The sequence below is a fragment of the Cardiocondyla obscurior genome, linkage group LG02 (genome assembly GCF_019399895.1).
Source record: "Cardiocondyla obscurior isolate alpha-2009 linkage group LG02, Cobs3.1, whole genome shotgun sequence".
In the NCBI taxonomy this organism is placed as follows: Eukaryota; Metazoa; Arthropoda; class Insecta; order Hymenoptera; family Formicidae; genus Cardiocondyla; species Cardiocondyla obscurior.
In genome coordinates this window covers 5,302,048-5,323,340 of record NC_091865.1, presented here as the reverse complement: position 1 = coordinate 5,323,340, position 21,293 = coordinate 5,302,048, and positions in this window count along the sequence as shown.

Here is a 21,293-nt window from a genome sequence, read left to right as displayed (position 1 = left end):
CTTGCGAGCAGCATCTCCGACATCCTAGAGCCGATCCAGGGGTTGAGCGCTCTCTGTCTCCACCAGGTGATCCTGGGGCTCGTTCCTAACCTTGTGCTCACGACTTCCAACGCACCGGCACGGTCAGCTCGAGGGGTAGAGCGAACTCTGTCTCCTCCGAGTCATCTCGGACCTCGACCACCGGGCGCGTGGAATCGCCGAACACGAATTAACAGTTCCTATCGCACCGTCGCCGACCACGGGGTAGAGAGATCTCTGTCTCGCTCGAGTGCTCTCGAGTACGCGACACCAAGCCGGTGCTTCACCTCCTGTCTCCGCGAAACCGCCAAGCGATACCGCGAAAGACCTACGGGTTTCGGCGAAAATACGCATACATCCGCGATCTATTCCCGCGTCAGCATACCGCATTCGCACGTGCCGCCGAACGGCACGTGGCCGTAGGAACCGTTCGCGCGTCGCGGACACGCCGACACCGCGTGCTTCGCTCGCTATTGTCGAACCTCGATCGCCGCTCGCGCGGCCGTTTCACGCTCCGTGTACATATTGTAAATACGCGTTATATTCTTATTCAGTTAATAAACCTTTGTTTTTACATGTAAAATACCAGTCTCGCTGCATTTACGGACCCTATCTATTCGAATCCCGGAATACCGACGAGCGCACGGGCGCGTCCCGCATCGAGCCGACGATTCGGTATACGCGAAAGCAGGGTCGTTACAAGCTCTCTCACCGTAGATCCTTCCCACGTCCCCGCGCTTCGCTCATTGCCACCAAGAATTAGAACTTACGTGTCAGCAAAAAATTTCTCTTATCGACTATCTTTACGCATCGTATGTATCAATCATTTTTTTACGCATTATATACATATATACCGATCATTGTTCGCAGGTGTGAAAAATATAGTTTTTTATTAATGGTATCAATACCATCGTCACTAACTTATAATAAGAGGAGCGTGAGAGAGGGAATTTTTCTAAGGGAGAGACGAAAAAAAAAAATAAAAAATTTATTTATTAAAATTTTTTTTAATGCGAAAAATCACACATACATACATAACTTAAAATAAAAAAAAACATATATTATTAAAATAAAAAATCATATGCATAATTAAAAAAACATAAAAAACTTAAAATAAAAAAATGCATAATACATAATACAATTTTTAGAAACGCAAAAATTAAAATAAAAATTTTTTTTAATCTAAAAACTTAAAATAAAAGACATACATACATACAGAAAATTTAAAAAAACTGAAAAAAATTAAATAAAAAATCATACACATAACATTTTTTAAAAAAACATACAAAAATTGAAAAAAAAAATTTTTTAATCCATACACACGCATGCACACCACTAAATTATAAACTTCCGTCGTCTTCTTCGGATATCGCAGCAATATCCGCTGCTGTCTCAGCTATCAGTGTGTCCAAACTGCTTGCCGATTGTCGCACGTAAGCAGCCCGACCATCGTGCGGAATCACGAATACGACTGCGCTCTAAGAAAGAAAAAAATGGTATTATTATAAAAAAATTTTGTTTGTTATACAAATGTTAAAAATATAAAAAATATGTACTTTTATTCCATGTCTCGGAATTCGAACCCGAACTTGGTGGGATGTGTTCATCTCATACGTCCCATGGTCTGTCAAAATACGCTGAAAAAAAATAAAAATAATAATAATAAATGATTGTATAAATACTTACAATTCTTATAAAAATTTATTTACCAATTAATTAGGCCGCTTTCTTTTAACGGATGGCAGGTCGTCGTCAATAAATGCGAAACGTCTCGTGTGACCGCACAGATGTAGGCGTTTGTCGATGATGTAGGCCCCGTCGTCGCCAACTCTCGGGGTCCTATCAATCACCACCTCGTCTATTTTTTTTCGCACGTAATCGTGCAAACGGTCACCCTGGTAAACGTTTAACAGTGCAATATTGTTCTTTTTATGCGCGTTGCACCAAAAACCATCCGTACTAAATGCGTTTTTCGCGTCTATTTCACAATTAAAGATATGGCGGATAACCGAATGTTGCACCGTGAGGGTGCCGTGGGGTTCGTTCTCCGGAGGAACTTGGTTAATGTCGTGAATAAAAGTCGTCCTATGATATCTTGAGTTTTCTTTTATTTTCCTTTTTCTTACAGATGGCCACTTCGCACTAACTATTTTATTATAAATTCTACGCGTAAATCTTGGCTGCGACTGACTGTCTGGGCCGCGGCTGCCCCTATATATCTCCTACTGTTGCTATGCTAAAATTCATAGTAATCAGCGGAATCGCGGGTGGCAACCGCGACCGTCCTCGAACGTCGCGTCCCGGCCGGAAATGCCGGGTTACCTTGATCGGCGGTATTCTGCCGATCAAGCTAAACGGTCGCGCGCGTGCGACATTCCAACGTTATTCCCGAGCCTCTGTTGCTAAGGGCTCGGGATATAACACGAATTGCACTTATCCATCGCGCGACTCGTTTTGTTCACAACTGGCAGCTACGAGCTCGTTGCATAATCACGATTCATAAAAATGCTCATGCGAAAACGAATGCATTTTCAACACAATGATGCATTACTTGCGAACATGACTAAATCGACAAAACACGTGTAGAAATGTATATCAAGCATTTTTATGAAAGTTATACATATCTTTTGTCATGAGATACTTTATTATAAAAATTAAAGATGCGAACTTGTGATATGGTCATCTCGCCGTATGTTTTTTAAACGTATATCAAGTAACCATATAAAATTTAAAAGAATGCAAAACTTTTGCAATGTGATCACCAGTTACGCGTTGAAATGTATACATATCACGAAAGTTAGAGATATCAGTAACAAGGTTATTGCATCATTTATAAAAAAAACTCAAGTGTATAGTTAACACGTGTCAAAAGCACAAATTATACAAAAATCACCAGCCACGAGTTTAAATGTATATCACAAAGTTAAAGATATCATTAATAAGATTGTCTTATAAAAGAATACAAGTGTTTGGTTGGCACGTGTTAAAAAAATGCAAACTATGCAAAAGATGTAAGTATAAAAGCAGCGAGGCTGTAAGGATACATAATATATAAAACTGTGGAACGTTCGTACTGTTGCACCGTGAAGGTGCTGTGGGGTCCGTTCTCCGGAAAGATGTATGTATACTGGGCAGGAACAGGGAGCCGAAATAAAGACCCCTTTTTATTAAACTGTTTTACTTCCTTTTATTCCCTTCTTGTAACTTACAGCCGGCAACTTCACGCGATTCACTTTGTGGCTGAAAGCCACGACGAACACTTCAGACCCCGCGCCGCGACCACCACTGTTCGCCCTAGTAATCGCGCGGTCCCGTCCATAAGTAAATTAAATTAAGCACGGGCCGACCAGCCGCCCGCGGCGAGTAGCACGGACCCTTCGCAACGATCAACATGGGCCGCCCAACCGCCCACACCGCGCACCGCCACCCGACCGTTCGGGAGTGGGGGCCCCCACTCCCGGGCACACGGGTATATAAGCTGCCTCGAGCGCAGACGAGGCACCTTATTCCGCGCTGGGGAGCACCCCAGCATCCGATCCTCCAGGTCTTGGGCGCTCCCAAGACTTCCTCGACCGGGCTCACCCGGCCTCTGAAACCGACTTCGCTCTTGACGACTCGGGCGCTCCCGAGCCTTCCTTCGACCGGGCGCTCCCGGCCGTCCTCGACACCGGCACCTCCGAGACTCGGGCGCTCCCGAGCCTTCCTTCGACCAGGCGCTCCCGGCCATCCTCGACACCGACATCTCCGAGACTCGGGCGCTCCCGAGCCTTCCTTTGACCGGGCGCTCCCGGCCATCCTCGACACCGACATCTCCGAGACTCGGGCGCTCCCGAGCCTTCCTTTGACCGGGCGCTCCCGGCCATCCTCGACACCGACATCTCCGAGACTCGGGCGCTCCCGAGCCTTCCTCCGACCGGGCGCTCCCGGCCGTCCTCGACACCGACATCTCCGAGACTCGGGTGCTCCCGAGCCTTCCTTCGACCGGGCGCTCCCGGCCGTCCTCGACACCGACATCTCCGAGACTCGGGCGCTCCCGAGCCTTCCTTCGACCGGGCGCTCCCGGCCGTCCTCGACACCGACATCTCCGAGACTCGGGCGCTCCCGAGCCTTCCTTTGACCGGGCGCTCCCGGCCATCCTCGACACCGACATCTCCGAGAGTCGGGCGCTCCCGACTCTCTCTCGCATCCCCGCGCCAACACGGCCCTGGTATTCCGACGCACGATCGAATTAAGTCGCGGCGCCGCCGACTTGCGAACGCGAAACCTGTGCGTCCGACACGGCCCTCACGGCCTGGTTTGTAATCCGCGCCGCCGACTCGCGAACGCGAAACCTGTGCGTCCGACACGGCCCTCACGGCCTGGTTTGTGATCCGCGCCGCCGACTCGCGAACGCGAAACCTGTGCGTCCGACACGGCCCTCACGGCCTGGTTTGTAATCCGCGCCGCCGACTTGCGAACGCGAAACCTGTGCGTCCGACACGGCCCTCACGGCCTGGTTTGTATTCCGCGCCGCCGGCTCGCGAACGCGAAGCCCGTGCGCCCGACACGGCCCGAGCGGCCCGCCCTGTAATCCTCGGAGTCCTGTATAACCGACGCGGTCTGTTACCTAGGATAAGACCAAAAGCGACCCGCACTAACAATCTCTGGGAATCCAGCTCACGGCAGATAGCCGTTTTCGTGACAGTTTATTCTTAAGTTCATTTCTGTAAATATCTTTCTTTTCATAGATTAAGTGTATGATTTCAACTAAATATTTCTTTCCTTCTTTAGTTAATAAATTCTTTATTTTTCGATTAACCCAAGTCTCGGTTTTCTTTATACTCGTGCCCTGGCTTCCGACGAGCTCTCCGAACCGGAAATTACCGTGTTACAACTTAATTACGACTTCTAATAGCGACTGCCGTCCGAGCCGCGGCTGCCCCTATATATGCCCTGCTGTTGCTATGTCAAAAATCATAGCAATCAGCAGAAATGCGGGTGGCAACTGCGACTGTCCTCGAATTGTCGCGCCCCGGCCGGAAATGCCGGGTTACCTTGATCGGCGGTATTCTGCCGATCAAGCTAAATAATCGCGCGCGTGCGACATTCCAACGTTATTCCCGAGTTTCTGTTGCCAAGGGCTCGGGATATAACAGTACCAAGATATCAAGACAAAATTTATACGAGGATCGCGTTGAAAATTATATTAACCTGACATACCCAGCTATTTGGTTAAGTACAATTATAAAATATATTAAAGTAAACTAATTTAAGGGGGGTTTCTAGTTTAGCGGGTCAAAAAAATCAATTTTTTTTGCATATTTTGCAAGTATATAGTTTAGAGAATATATACGCAAAAGGATTTATCGATCCGAAGCTTGGGGGCTCTTCTATGCACGCCGAAACATTCCCTCGTCTGGCCTTGCGGCGCGGCGCAAAACGAAGCGCCCGGAGCACACATCTCCGTGACCCTTGTAATGCGTGACGTACCCGCCGCTTATTGTTGTATTATATTTCGGTTTAGTTTTATACTTATGTAAGCAACTGGTAGAACAAGGTTCTTTATGTGTGTACTATCGATCAAAACATTGATTCATTGCCGTTAATTGACAATTGAAATAAACCGCCGAATTGTTTTAATTTTTCGACTTTTGGGTGTCAATTTTGAATTTTGGGTGTATGCCAATTTTAAAAATATTTAATGTGATGGGCGTAAAAGTCGGACACCACGCTGAAACTTACGCAACGCTCAGAAACCGACATCGCATAACTCGCGCGGAGCAACGATTGGCAGAATTTGAAAGAAAAATTCATCGCAGAGAAGAAAAATTGACTTTTAACAGCTTTTACGAGCAGGAGGAAGGTTATTTGTACGGCCCGAAAATAGCTGATTGATGGTAAGTAGCATTTTTGTCTATGAATTTAGTCCGTAAAACTTTAAACGCATTTTTCTCGAAACCATGTTTTCCGAACTGGTTGCCATGATTTCTCGAAAACCGCTTGATCGATCGATCTGAAATTTTACATACATATTCAGCACATTTGTGGCTATCGTCCCTACTACGATCAAGTTAATATCTATTAAAATAATATTATTTACAACCTTTTGAATTGAAAAAAAAATCGTAAAAATCGAAACTTAATTTTCAAAATGCTGTCAATTTTTTTTGTATGAATATTTTTTAGTAATTCTGGTACGGACTATAACCACAAGCATACTAATTAATAATCTTTTTTATTTTTTTGTTTTAGATTAACAGAAAGGCCGGAATCATGGCAACTATGAAGCGCCGTTTTTTTTTACAATTATAAATTAATTAATTAAGGAAATGTTTATTAAGATTTGTGAATATAAAAAATTCTAAAGTATAGTTAAGATTCAGATTAATATACATTTAAAATTTCATACCGATATCTTTAATACTTTCGGAGAAAAAAAATCGTAAAAATAAGGTCAAAATTCGTGTTCTAAACTAGAAACCACCCTTAATGGAAAATGTAGAAATTAAAAAATGTTATTTTTTACAGCGCATATTTGTTGATGGTGAGCCCACATATGAGGTGGATATTAAAAACATGTTTAAGTTGCAGATACCTCACATGCAGCCTGTAAGTTACCCATATATAAAATAATAATTTTTTATTGAATAAAATAAAAAATATAACACTTTATTTTTTTAGAGTTTGATAAACCCTGAGGAAATAAAAATCAAAGGGTTTATAAACGTTGGGAAGCGACGGGCAATACGACGAGAACGCCAAAAAGATCAGGCGTATAATAAATACAGGGTGTCCGAAATATTATTAGCAATATTAAAACTGTGGGTAGAAAATCAGATTTGGAGACGAAAAGTCCTTTACAAATTTGTAAAATTCGTAACCATTATTGAAAAAAAAATTAATTTGTCTAGCGCAAGAACGACAAGGAAGCTGCGCGTGAGTGAGCGCGACAGGCGACAACGCCATTCCTAACCATCCGCGATCCACGCCTAATAGCATTGACTCTGCCTCAGCTTTTTCGTCGCTTAGCGATTGTCCGATCCTCCCTTCCCCCCCATACGTGTCTCCGATTGTCACTAGACCCGCCGAAAAAGAGATCAGCCAATCGATAAGCTGGGGCAGAGTCAATGCTATTAGGCGTGGACAGCTTCTAAAAGACCGCGCTCTTATTCACTCGGTTATAAAAATTCGTATAAATGTTAAGATCGCGAATTTGACAAATTGGTGCTAAACTTTTCTAAATATATTTCTAATGTCTACCTACACCCGACAGATTTTCCGCATTTCGCGGGACACCCTGTATACATACGTTTAAGGCAAAAAAGCGAATAATTATATGAATCACGGCGAATTTTTCTTGCGTTGTCGCATATCGCGCCTAGCTTGGTTAAACGGCGTTACTGAGCCCGAAAACCTGCAACCAATTTTCAAGCAAATTCCGCACAAATCGACGAATCAAACGCGAAGTTTTATCCGCGAAATAACATTAAACAACGAAATCTTGGACCGCGATAGCGAACTATACGATTTTACAAACGGAATCTCTCTCCCTGTACCCATGTATTTTGACAACGCGAGTTTCGTGAATTACCGCGAAGTAGAGGAACCCGCTAGTCAAAGTCGCTGATCGTCAATAGGATCAATAGTGAGCGAAATATTCGCGCCCGAGGACCAGCAGTACGTTTTCATGATGACCGATAACGGCGAAAGAAACGAGCCCCCGCTTGCAAACGGGGAAGGCGCGAGAGCGCAAACTACGCAGGGCGAAAACTCAACCGGCAAAGCGGAATCTAACGTGAGCGTAAATGTAACCCAACCACGATACCGACACTCCTCGCCGATCCGTCGACAAAGCACCACTATTCCGCGCGAAGACGCGATGCTGACGATACTGGACGCAATATCACTCACCGCAACGCGAGTAGAAAGATTAGAAAAAGAATACCTCGCGCAAAGGTACGGCAACAGGAGCAATAGAACGATGGAATCGCTGAAGCAGCCGGTGCCACAACCGCGACGACTACAAAAAGACGTTCATTACTCTCATAATAATCCGCGGAAATATTTAACGTTGCAAAACGCCATTAGCCTTAGACCGACGTGTGACGGGAACGAAAACAATGTAAAAAAGTTTATTAAGGCGTGCGAATACGCAGCGCGAAAAGTAGACCCGGAAGACGGAGACGAATTACTGGCGGCTATACTATACACGAAGTTCACGGGACGAGCTCTCTCGCGATTCAAGACAAAGCGAATCGTTAATTTCGCGCAATTCATACGAGAAATCGAAGACAGCTACACTCAACGACGCGGCACAGCGCACCTCCAGTTAGAATTCAACCAGCTGCGTCAACGCACGGGGAAAAGCGCGCAAACGTACTGATCTGGAGCCGACTCGCTAGCAACCGAATTATACGACGCGTTAAGCAAAGACCCAAACTACTTTCCAGATGAGAAGCGCGGAATCTGGAATTCGCTTCAGAAACAAGTACTGAACAACTTCCAAACAGGCCTGTTGCCACATTTACAAACAATCGTTTGGTCGCGAAATTACAAGACATTACAAGAAGCGATAGCAGCAGCGGCAGCAGAAGAAAAACAGCGTAGCACACCCATATGAACATACAACGAGCGAGCGTACGTACAGCGAAATTTCCCGTGCACCCCGGCACCCCGCCCATCGTGCCAACATGCAATAGGTGCGGTAAACAGGGGCACTCTGGATTTTTGTGTCGCACTGGCAGATACGCGCCCAGGTACGGCTTGCCGAGGGCCGAAAATACACCGCGAATAAGCACCACGGATAAATTCTGCAATTACTGCAACAAACTGTATCATACGCGCGAAGAATGTCGCAGATTGAAAAGAGACAGCGAATCATCTCAAGGCACACGGCGCGATAACCGAGTCTCCCCGCGAAACCGACATACGACCGAGATGCATTCAACCGTACCGGAAGAAGGAGCGAGAACACCGATGAGACAAGCAATGCTCGAGAACACGCGCGGAAGCAACGAGACACGCCGCTACGAGACACGGCCTATGCATGACTATCAGGTGTCGCACATATCAGACGACAACAAAAATCGTCATCTAGACCTGGTCACCCTGCCCGTATTACAGGCCATAGGCGGAAAAATGACGTTCTTACTAGACACTGGTGCTGCTGTCACCCTCGTTAAGGTTGGGAAATTAAAGGGCGATACACCGATTTACACTGAATCGATGGCTCTAACCGGCGTGACAGGGCATAAGGCGCAGACTATAGGAACAACGCGTGTACTAATTTATTTGTGAGATAGCACGATTTCGCACACGATGCACTTAGTACCCGACGAATTTACCATTGCGTACGACGGAATACTCGGGATGGACTTCCTTAAAGCGCAACGTACTGTATACGACGTCGAAAACGGTCTCTTGATAATTAATCGCGCCGCGATCCCGTTACAACCGTATGTTCGCACGACGCTACCACCGAGAAGCAAAACGATAGTACGGGCTGTGACCGATAGCAACCAAATTGGAATAATATATGCCGATGAACCTAAACCCAGAGTGTTTATCGGCAATTGTTTGGTTGCTCCCGAAAATAATATCTGTACCATAAGCGTATTAAATACACGAAAGACAGCCGTGCCATTTTTCACACCCGTATTACACATAGAAGCAGAGCCGCAAATATGCATAGTCAGCGCGCTCACGTTACAAAATAAGCCAGGAATAGCCGCAGTACAGCAACGAAAAGAATGCGTTAAAGAACAGCTTAGAATTAATTATTTAAATAAAGAAGAAAAAAGCGAATTAATAAAACTTTGCGAAAGCTTTTGCGATATCTTTTACTTGCAAGACGATCCACTTTCTTTTACCGAATCCGTCGCGCACGAAATAATTACAGAAAAGGAAAGTAGGCTAATTAACTGCCGCCCTTACCGACTGCCCGAAAAACATAAAGCAGAGGTAACAGAGCAGGTAAAGAAGATGCTTGACTAAGGAATCATAAGAACCAGCGCGAGTCAATGGAACGCACCGATATTAGTCGTTTCCAAAAAAGCCGACGCATCCGGAAAACCGATATTAAGAATAGTCGTCGACTTTAGAAAACTAAATGACATCACGATAGGCGACTCCTTCCCTATTCCGAACATGACTGATATCCTCGATCAACTCGGACACGCGAAATATTTTACGACCCTGGATCTGGCTTCGGGATACCATTAAATCCAGATGAAAGAAGAGCACAAACAAAAAACCGCGTTTTCTACACCCGAGGGACACTACGAATTTAATAGGATGCCTTTCGGTCTTAAAAATGCACCGGCTACATTTCAGCGTATGATGAACTCCGTCTTATCGGGCCTACACGGTATTAAATGTCTCGTATATCTAGACGACATAGTCATTTACAGACCGACGCTTAAGGAGCATAACAAGAGACTCGAAGCTGTATTTAAACATTTGCGTGAAAATAATTTAAAGTTGCAACCGAACAAATGCGAATTTTTACGGAAGTAAGTACTTTATCTCGGACATCTAATTACGGAAAACGGAATACGACCCAATCCTTCAAAAATTTTTGCAGCAAAAAATTTTTTGGTACCAAAAAAATTAAAAGATGTTCAATCGTTTATCGGACTTGCCGGGTATTACCGAAAATTTATACAAGATTTTTCAAAAATCGCAAAACCTTTAACAACGTTTACAAAAAAGGACGAAAAATTTTGCTGGGAAATGGAAAACAAAACGAGTTCAAAATATTATAAGAAAATTTAACCACCGCGCCAATACTTAGTTACCCCGATTTTACGCGCTCGTTTATCGTTATCACGAACGCCTCGGATCATGCAATCGGAGCCATCCTCTCTCAAGGAGAGATAGGAAGGGATCATCCGATTGCATATGCAAGCCGTATATTAAACAAGGCCGAAAAAAACTATAGTACAACAAAGAAGGAGCTACTCGTGATAGTATGGGCAGTGAAACATTTTCGACCCTATATCTACGGAACAACATTTACGATTGTAACAGACCACAAACCATTGATCTGGGTGTTTAATGTAAACGATCCCAGTTCGCGCCTGATAAGGTGGAGATTGAAACTCGAAGAATATAACTACGAAATTGTTTCTAAAGACGGGAAGAAGAACACGAACGCGGACGCACTCAGCAGAAACCCCCCGCAGCAAGAAGAAAATTATTCGATACACATATTAAAAAAAAAAAGCACATATTCAGCAGAAGAAAAGGCTAAGCTCATACACGAATATAATAACACACCAATAAGCGGACATCAAGGCATCACACGTACGCTACACCGCATCAGATTACAGCACGAGTAGCCAGGCATAAGAAGAGACATAGAAGAATATATAAAGAAATGCGAACAGTGCCAGAAGAATAAATTATCAAAGAAAACTAAAATGCCGTTAATTATTACTGATACGCCGACTAAACCATTTGAAAAATGCGCCTTAGATATATTGTAGTAGGACCGCTGCCAATAACTAATAATAACAATAAATATATTTTAACGTTCCAAGATAACCTTACGAAATTCAGTAAAGCGATTCCTATCCCGAACCAAGAAGCAGCTACGATAGCCAAGGCATTTGCGACAAAAATTATCTTCGAAAATGGCATACTAGAAAAAATACTAACAGACCAGGGGATAAACTTCATGAGCAAAATGTTTAAAAACATATGCAAATTATTAAAAATCGAAAAGATACAAACTACGGCATATCATCCAGAGAGCAACGGCGCACTGGAAAGATCGCATAGAACGTTAGCGGAATACCTCAGACATTATATAAATAGCGATCAAACAGATTGGGACGAGTGGGTACCGTATGCGATGTTCGCATATAATACTATACCGCATACGGCAACAGGATACACACTGTTCGAGCTGGTGTACGGACACCAGGCAGCCCTACCTACGACACTGACAACAGCACCGAGAAATACATACACGTACGATGATTACGCGCAGGAGCTACGAAAAAAAATACGCGCATCGAATTTACTCACGAGGGAACATTTAAAAGAAGAAAAAAGAAATCAAAAACGTGTTTCGACAAAAATACTCGCAAAAGAAAATTTAGAATAAGCGACCTGGTGCTAATGCACGACGAAACAGTAAGAAGAGACAGATCAAAGAAACTGGAAGCACAATGGATAGGACCCTACACAGAACTAGAAAAGAGCGGAGAAGTTAAATATATTATAAGGAAAAGAAGAAGAAGCATAAAAGTCCATGCAAACAGACTAAAGCTATTCATAGAAAATTAAGCACAAAAAAAAATTTCTTACTTACCACTTGTCAGAGAATAAACATGACGATAATCCTTCTCCTCCATCTAAAAAACCACAAGTAAGTTCGGCACCCGCAACAAACGAAAAGTGCGGCTACGCGCGGGCGGAATGTCAGCGGCATGATACGCATGACACCGCAGAGCCATGAAGCCCTGCCGGCAAGTGACGCACTCGACCCATCGGCGGCGAGATTCGGCGTCATCAAATAACACGTCAACAGAACTATAATAAGAAACATTATTAAAACAAAAAATTTTTTTTTTTTTTTTTTTCTCTTTCACAAGAAACAAAAGACAGACACTTACGACATAATGAAATAAACAGAGCAAACTAAGTACAACCGAATAGAAGACATACGACAAACTGACAGGTCTGACGAACAAACCGAGGCGAAAGAAAAAATGCATAACAAAATTTCGAGAATCGCGACGAGGAACCGAGCAAAGACAGCAGAGATAATAAAATAAGATACTTACCTTGGATCGAAATACACTTCATTCCCACAACACACACACGCGCACAAAACACTACCAAGGTATAAAAAACGCAAACATAGCAAAAGAATTAAATCGAAAGAACATCGTCTTTCAGAATTATAATCACCGTGACATTGAGCACAAGCGAAAAACCGCCGGAGATAAGCTCACCGTACACGGTAACGCAGTTCGTACATGAGCCCGGACTCTACTACGAAAACGTGGGACAACTGCAACTATCAGACGCGTTGTGGAAGCTAGTAGTGATAACAAAAATAAAAGACCTAAAAACGCAATACGAAAAGTTACAAGAACGGGTAAGAGACGGAGAAAGAACGTGCGAAACGTATAGCGGAGAATTACTTAAAGATAAATGTAAATACTTAGCGGCGACAGTACAATCACAAAACGAGAAATTAATAACCGCGATAGAATTATTAATGACACACGAAGTACATCAAATGAAGCGAGGATTAATAGACGTAATAGGAACAATAAGTTAAAAATTATTTGGAACAGTGGACGCGGACGACGAAAAAGTAATAAGCGAACAGTTAGAAATGTTAACGAAAAAACAACAAACGCTGCAGCATGTAGCAAGAAATGAGTTAAAAGTAATAAATAGTTCAATTGGTCACATACAGAAATTAGAGGAAACAATACAATACCATAAAAAAGTAATAACAAACGCGACGGAATTATTAAGTAAAAAAGTAGACGGAATAACGGGACAAATGGAAATGACGGAACATTTCTATATGTTAAGAATGTTAATAACGGATTTATTAATAAACGTGTAAGACACGATGGAGTTTATAGCACAAACAAAAAAGGGAATAAAAAACACGCGAATGTTACCGATTAATAAAATAATCGAAGAACTAAAAGAAGCAACTGCACACTTAGAAGAAGGGACGTACTTCCCCTTCAAAATTAATATAAAAAATTGGAACGCGATAGAGAAATACGCGGAAATAAGCGCATATAGCGACGAACAATAATGAAATTCCCAATAGTAGATGACGCAAGTTACGAATTGAAAAGAGTAACATCGTTTCCTGTATTAGACAAATCGAACAAGAATGTATTCAAAATAATAAAAACAGAACACGAATATGTAGCATTAGATAAAGAAAATAGCAATTATATAACACTGAGTAGCGAAGAAATTAAACAATGCGCGAGCAATAATAAAATATATGTATGCGAACAAAGCTATCCAGTATATCATATCACGGCGAGCGCACCGTGCGAAGTAAGAGCGATCACCGAACCAGCGAGACGGCCGGATACGTGTGTAACCCGAGAAGTTGTATCGCGAGCAACATTCTGGATAGCATTAAACAAACCGCAAACGTGGATATATTCCACGGCAAAAAAAAAACGATAGAAATTCAATGTAAACATAGGCCAAGTAAAAAACTAGAAGTAAAAAGAACAGGAATAATAAAATTAAGAATAGCATGTAAAGTAACAACAACAGATATGACAATAAAGACAAGAAACACTATAGGTGAAAGCAAAATAAAACAACATGTACCGACATATAACTTAACTAACATAGAAATAAAACAGGGTGAAACGACCGACCCGATAATAAAGAAAATAGAAGAACACAATCGCGACAAAGTAATAAAAAACCCGAACGAATTAAATAGATTAGGAATAGAAATAAACAAAATGGATAAGCACCTAGATGGAAATGTACTAACTAATAAAATAATGTATACAACAAGCACAAGCGCCACAATAATAATAATTATAATAATTGTAGTAATATCAATATTTATCGTAAAATTATACAAAAGAAAGAATAAAGTAATCGAACGAACAACAACCTTACCCAGCAAAATAAGAATAAAGAAAAACAAAAAGAAGGAAATACCGAATGTAAAAATACCACGACCAACAGTGATACAATTATAATAAAGATAAGAATTAAATGTGTAAGGAAGAAAAGATTGAGGTGTAACAACACACTCAACCTTTTCTTCTCCCTAGGAGGGAGAGATGTTGTAACCCGATACAACAATAGAATTAAGTAAGAATTAAGTAAGGATTGAATAAGTAAATAACACGGCATAAGATCTCGCAACAGAATTAAAAGAAACCTACATCAGCAACCCACTTATTTGAAAAGACTAAATAAATACAGATTACGAGAATAAAGGGTTGCGAGATCTTAATACCGAGAACAGCAGATTGCATTACCCAGTAACCAATTTACAAAAATGCAATCTGCTGACACTGAAAAAGTGCCACATTTAAATATCCGCGGACCGGCAGCGACGGACAGTTGCTAATCACCTCACGTGCATAACGTGAGATCTGTTGCGTGCCGGTAACAACAAAACGCCTCGCTGAGACGAGACCCCGCGACTACACAGCGAAGAGGAACGCGAATAAGTGACGGAAAAAGAATAAGGTGTACAAATAAAAGTAATATATTTTTACTTCGGAAAAAGACTATTATAATATTTCCTTAACCTACGCGCTCCCGTCGGCACCGAAGGACGGACCCCGTGCACCGGCCACGGTGCAACAATAATAATTAAAAATAAAAATATCCATTATTTTTGAGGAGTTGTTTCAACCCTTAAACGTTAAGATAAGCAAATAAAAAAAATATTGGTTTAATATTTTGTAATATTTTACAGCATATCTAAAGCTCATCAAAATCAGTGAGGAACAGTTGGATTGGTTTCCTTGTTAGAAGTCTCTAATGATTGAACATATGACAAATTATTATCATGTAAATTCAATTTTTATAAAAATTAATTTTTATTTTTACTGAAAAAAAAATGTCAAATTTTTATATAAAGCTTAACAATTTTGTGATACATACCTGAAAATGATTATATTTGATACGACATACCATCATTTTAAGCGTGACTTGAAGAACTGCACAAGAGAGACAAACTGATTTCGCTAAAATTACTGGATCATCACGATACATGTAAATTGAATTTAATAACGGAAGCAATAATAAAGTACTACTTAAGTAACACATGCCCCACAAAATTTGAAATAAAGTAATATTATATTTTTTTGTATTTGGTGATGGTGGCCAGGCACATGTCAACGCTACACTGAGTTTTGTAAAAAATATAACTTTAACTAGTGTAACTTTTGATATCATTGTTATAATACGATTATTATACACATTATTATTGTAGAAAATGTATTCTAAATGTTTATTCTGCAAAAAAATTTATTTTGTCTTTTACTAACAGTAATTTATCAGTAATTTTTGTTAATAACATTTTATATATGTATATTGTAAAAACAAAAAGAATCAAATTGAACAAAAATTAATAATGACAAACAATTAAATTTATATAAACACATTTTATTTTTTAATTAAAAATTTATTATTTATTATCATTAACGTGTTGACTATTTCATGTTAATTCTTAATTTTTTTACACAGATAAAAGTTATGTATTTTATTAAATAAATTTTTTTTTTAATTATTTATTAATACAAAAATAGACTTACATAAATGTTAGTTGTAGTATATTCTGTTCTGTTTTCAATAGAGCTTATAAAAGCAAACTCGTCAATAAGCCACGTTTCTAGTTATGTACTGTGTAATAATACTTTTATAATGTGTTACATAGCATCCATGTGCAAAATTAATGATAGGGTAACATAATAACAGGTTATATGTAGAAGTACTCAAGATATAATTAGCAACGTTGAACTAACAAGTTCTACATTTAGTTCATTCATTAAATATTATGTATAATACGTGAACATACACAGGATGGATCTCGTCAGAAAAATGGAAACCTAAGAAAACGTTTTACCAATGCTGACGAACACTTGCGTTATTTATGAATTTAACGCTTTAATCACTTTAATAAACCAAAGAAAAAATTAAAGTAATATGATGGTCTTAGTAAATTAAAGTAAGTTTTTACTTGTAAGTTAATCTTATTTGCAAATCGTTGAGAAAATATAAATTTGTATTTACGCGTAATTGTAATTAGCATTGCTTGTGAAATTTACAAAGTTGAAGTAAAAATGAGAACTTTTTAGAAACTTTTTTTTATTTAAATACATTATATCACCTCAAAACTAAGTGTTTGAGTATAATAGTTTCTTAATCAGTTTTTCTTAACATAGTAGCTGTTCATGTACAAGTTAATAAAATTGTAGATACATAATTACACGGCAAACTTTTGAAAAAGTCACATATACCATTTCGTTAGATACAATACAAATCGTGATGCTTCACGGCAAGAAATGTTAATATTGTTCGGTCGATTAAGCGCTCGCGTTCGGTTAAAGAACTCAAATCCCTTTTTTTCAAACTTCCGAGACCAAAAGAACTCCGGTTTCCCAGAACGGCTTGGAATTGCTAAGATATGGATACACACGTGCCCGGATGATGTACATACTGCGTGTCGTGAAAACTAGGCGAATGGAAAGAAGTCGGGAATCTTGGGTCTTTTTATACTGTTTTACGCTTTCAGAACCATCTCGGCGCTTCGAGCACAGAAAGTGCGTCATCGAGGAAGGTTCTGAAAGTAATTGTCGGTTAACAAACAGGTATAAAAACAGTGTTGGTAAACAGGTCAAGCCGAACGGTTACTCACGCCGGCAGACTCGCGAAACGACAACACCGGTGAAAGCGTGTGATCGACTTTGTTGACAATTCTAGCTGAGTCGAGCCTTGCGAAACGTCGAGTATATTGTTTGACCGAGTATACGAAGGTTAGTGAGAAGAGAAGGATGGAAGATCCTCCGGCTTGTTATGGCTACACAAACCAAAAACACGTCCCCAAAATCGTAAGAAATTCAGAATTCCACTTTCGCTAAGCGCGAGGGCTAGCTTACCCAAACAGAGAGGAGTAGATTTGGGTCGAAAGAACTTGTCTTAAAGAGAATCGGTATATCAAAATAATACTTACAAAATTTAACAAAATAACAAGACATTAACGATTTATTGCAGAAAACAAAATATATTGTAGAAAAAATTGATCCGGAACAAAAAGAATAAGTAACTAATAAATAACACGCTCCCGTTAACGAAATTGGGAGGCCAAACTTGAATCTCACAAAAACAATTTTTCATTCAGCGGGGCTCCTTTTTACGTGCGAGCGGTTTTTGATTGTTTTAGTACAGACCACGCGGCGCGTCTGTGTGAGAGCAACAATACGAAATGTCACCTGTCGTCTCAAGATTCTCGCAGCAAATCGCCGCCAATCTCGGCCGTTGCTGAGGGCTTTCCGTACGCGTTCACGAACGCGATTCCTAGAGGTCCAATTGATTACAACACGAATATCTCGCTGAAGTATTATGTGGGTTCGTCAGCCTCGCCCGAACGCGTCTCGAGAGGCCACATCAAAAAATCTAATGGCGAGATTTTAATGCAATAACACTGCTGACATTGAAAGCCTCGGATGGTCTCGCAACGAGAGGGTTCGGCACGATCAGACACACGGCCACCTTCCCGAGAAGCAGAAGGCTTTACAATAATTAACTCGTAATTACGGTAATCAACCTCATTGAATCCATTCGCCTCCCCGTGGCCTCGTCATCGCCTCGATCCTCGTTCCCAAACACTGCTTTTTCTCTTTCTCGGCTTTTGGTCGTTTTTGTCTCACTCGCTCGCTAGATCTCTCGCTGGCGCTTGCTAATACGGAAAAGAGCGAGGATCGCGATCGATTTCGACAGGAGGCCCGACTTCCCTCATTCTATAAAAAGTTTTGCGAATTTTTTGCACGCGATGTCACCGCTAGTTTCCCTCGAGCACAGCCGTCAACGCTGGACCCATCCGACAACTAATCGACCGGCGCGGATTACACATGCCGATCCGGAGTTGAGATAGAGCTTCACGTTAGTCAGTTTGCAGTCGTCGAAACGACTGTTATCCTCGGACATGACGTTTTTTCGACCCGTCTGCAGAGCGAAGACGACATATCGAAGCTTCTCGAGTTGCGTGGCGATCTTAATGACTCACGAGTGCTTGGTCGTGAGCTGCAGTAGCGGAAACTCTTACAGATCCCACGAGCAAAAACCCATACTGACGAATTGACCGCTCTCTAAGGTGCACAACATTGCCAATTTCTTTACCTCGTTCAAAAGTACGTAAGGCATACGCCATTGTATCTTCAACAAATAAACTTTGGGCTCGGTCTCGGAACTGTCTAACAGACAATTGTTGTTGTTGCGCGCTCGTATGAGAATTAATTCTCAAACGTGACGTACGTTGATTACGACGCGCTGTTGTACCGCAATGGTACTGTACCCGAGTGGAAATTCGTCTAGCCATTCTGATTTAGCAGCTAGTGACTAGATAGCGCAGGCTAGAATATTTCTTAGTTAGTGACTAGCTTGATACTAGCTATAATTTGTGAAGACACATTTGTTATTTAGTGACTAGCTAGCTATTATCTAGTCATTACTGTGTAGAAATCAAAAGTGAGGTTGTGTCATTTAAAAAAAAATCTGTCTAGTATCTGTCTAGCCTCTGTCTAGGCGTTACTGCTTAGGATTCCAAAAGTGAGGTTGTATCAATTTCCAAAAAAATCCGTCTAGATTCCATCTAACCACTGTCTAACCAATTATTGTTAATAACTATAAATGACTAGACAGTGGCTAGACGGATACTAGACATATTTATTAAACTTTACTTCTTTAATCTTATCGAGTAACGGCTAGAAAGTGGCTAGAAGAATACGAAATAGATACTAAACAGATTTTTTTTTAATGTTAACTTCATTTTTAAAAAATATATTTATATTTATATTAATATTTTAATTCATTTTTTTTTATTTAAGAAATGTATTAAATTAAATATAATGTATTAAGTTAATCATATATGTATACTAATATATGTTTATATATATATGTTTTTTTACTACATTTTATTTTTTTTTTTTTATTTATTTTTACTACTTTTTTTTACATTGTATTAAATTTATCATGTCATTACTTTCCAGGGGAAAGTTTAATATTTATGTTTCGTCATCCAATTTCGCTTTAAATTTGAAAAATAAAAATTACTCTGATGTTTAAATTGTACACTTTCTATTTATATATGTAGAAAATAAAAATTTGTAGTACAGGTGTATCTTTTTAATTTATATCTCAACTACTAAGGCATATATATGTATTTTAAGAATTTATTATTGTAAGATATTTTACTAGTTATTACAATAATTTTTATTGAGTATTGTGGTCACTTCTGCATAGAATCACTTTTTTTTAAATCACTTTTTATATATTTACAATATTATACATATTTTTTTTTTATTTGTAAGCGTTGACATCTAGAAAATTTTCTCATTATATGTATGCATAAATATAAAGTTTTATAAATTGAAAAAATGATATGAGATACTTATCTTGTACCAAGACAAGAATATATGTATAATAGGAAAAACTGGATAAAAGCTCGAGTTTCTTTTTTGTTTAATTTTTTCGCGCAGTGATTTCGTAACGACGATCTGTCGCTGCTCATTTTCCGTTGCTATAGAGTTGATAATAAATAAAATTAATCAGTACGAGAAAATCGCGAAGTCAAATTTTTCTTTGTAAATTTTGTGAAATTCGCGTTTTTATCCAGTTTTTCCTATTATCCTGTCTTTATACACGGTAAGTATCTCATATCAATTTTTTTAGTTTATAGAGTGTCCCAAATCAATATAACTTTGTATTTATGCATACACAATATGTGATTTTTCTAGATGTCAACGCTGAGAAAAAAAAATATGTACAATATTATAAATTTTATAAAATGGGACAATAACACGTCGATTGACTGTGTTCCATCGACTTGGATTTTATTTGATGGAGAACAGCAAGAACTAGTTTGTCAATACATGCCTCCTCCATACAGTGCAAAAAAATATAAAGTTTTGCAAGAATTAATAAAGTCAAAAAGTAGTCCGATTCAGAAGTGGTCACAATATCCAATAAGAATTCTTGCATCAGCTGGTAAAATATGTTAAATAATAAATAATTACAATATTTATGCCCTAGCTATGATATAAATTAAAATACTAAATTACAGAAACTTACGCAGAGGGTGTAGCAAAAGTTAATACTTTTTTAAATGAAGGATACATCACAGCTGTTACTGATTCCAACGGAACAGATATTTCAGAAGATCAAATAGTATTAAAAAAAAAAAAATATTAAAAATGAAAATAATTTAGAAGAAGCAAAATGTTTGGCGGTATGCGGATTAGATGGAAAAGTCACATATGTGCATTCTTCATCAGAAGATTCTGGTAAAATTAAATTAAATTTATTAATATAATAATATAATATAATATAAAGATAAAATATAAATAACATAAAAATAAAATAATATTTAATATAATTATAAAATAATATGATATAATTAACTGCGTATTTTGAAAAAGATTTCAACTAAATATTTTTTTAATATATTCAATGTAGATTCAACGAGTGACAATGAGCTATACAATGCATCCAAAAATAAAATAAAACTGGTTGAAAAAAGTTCTACAACTTCTAAACAAATTAAC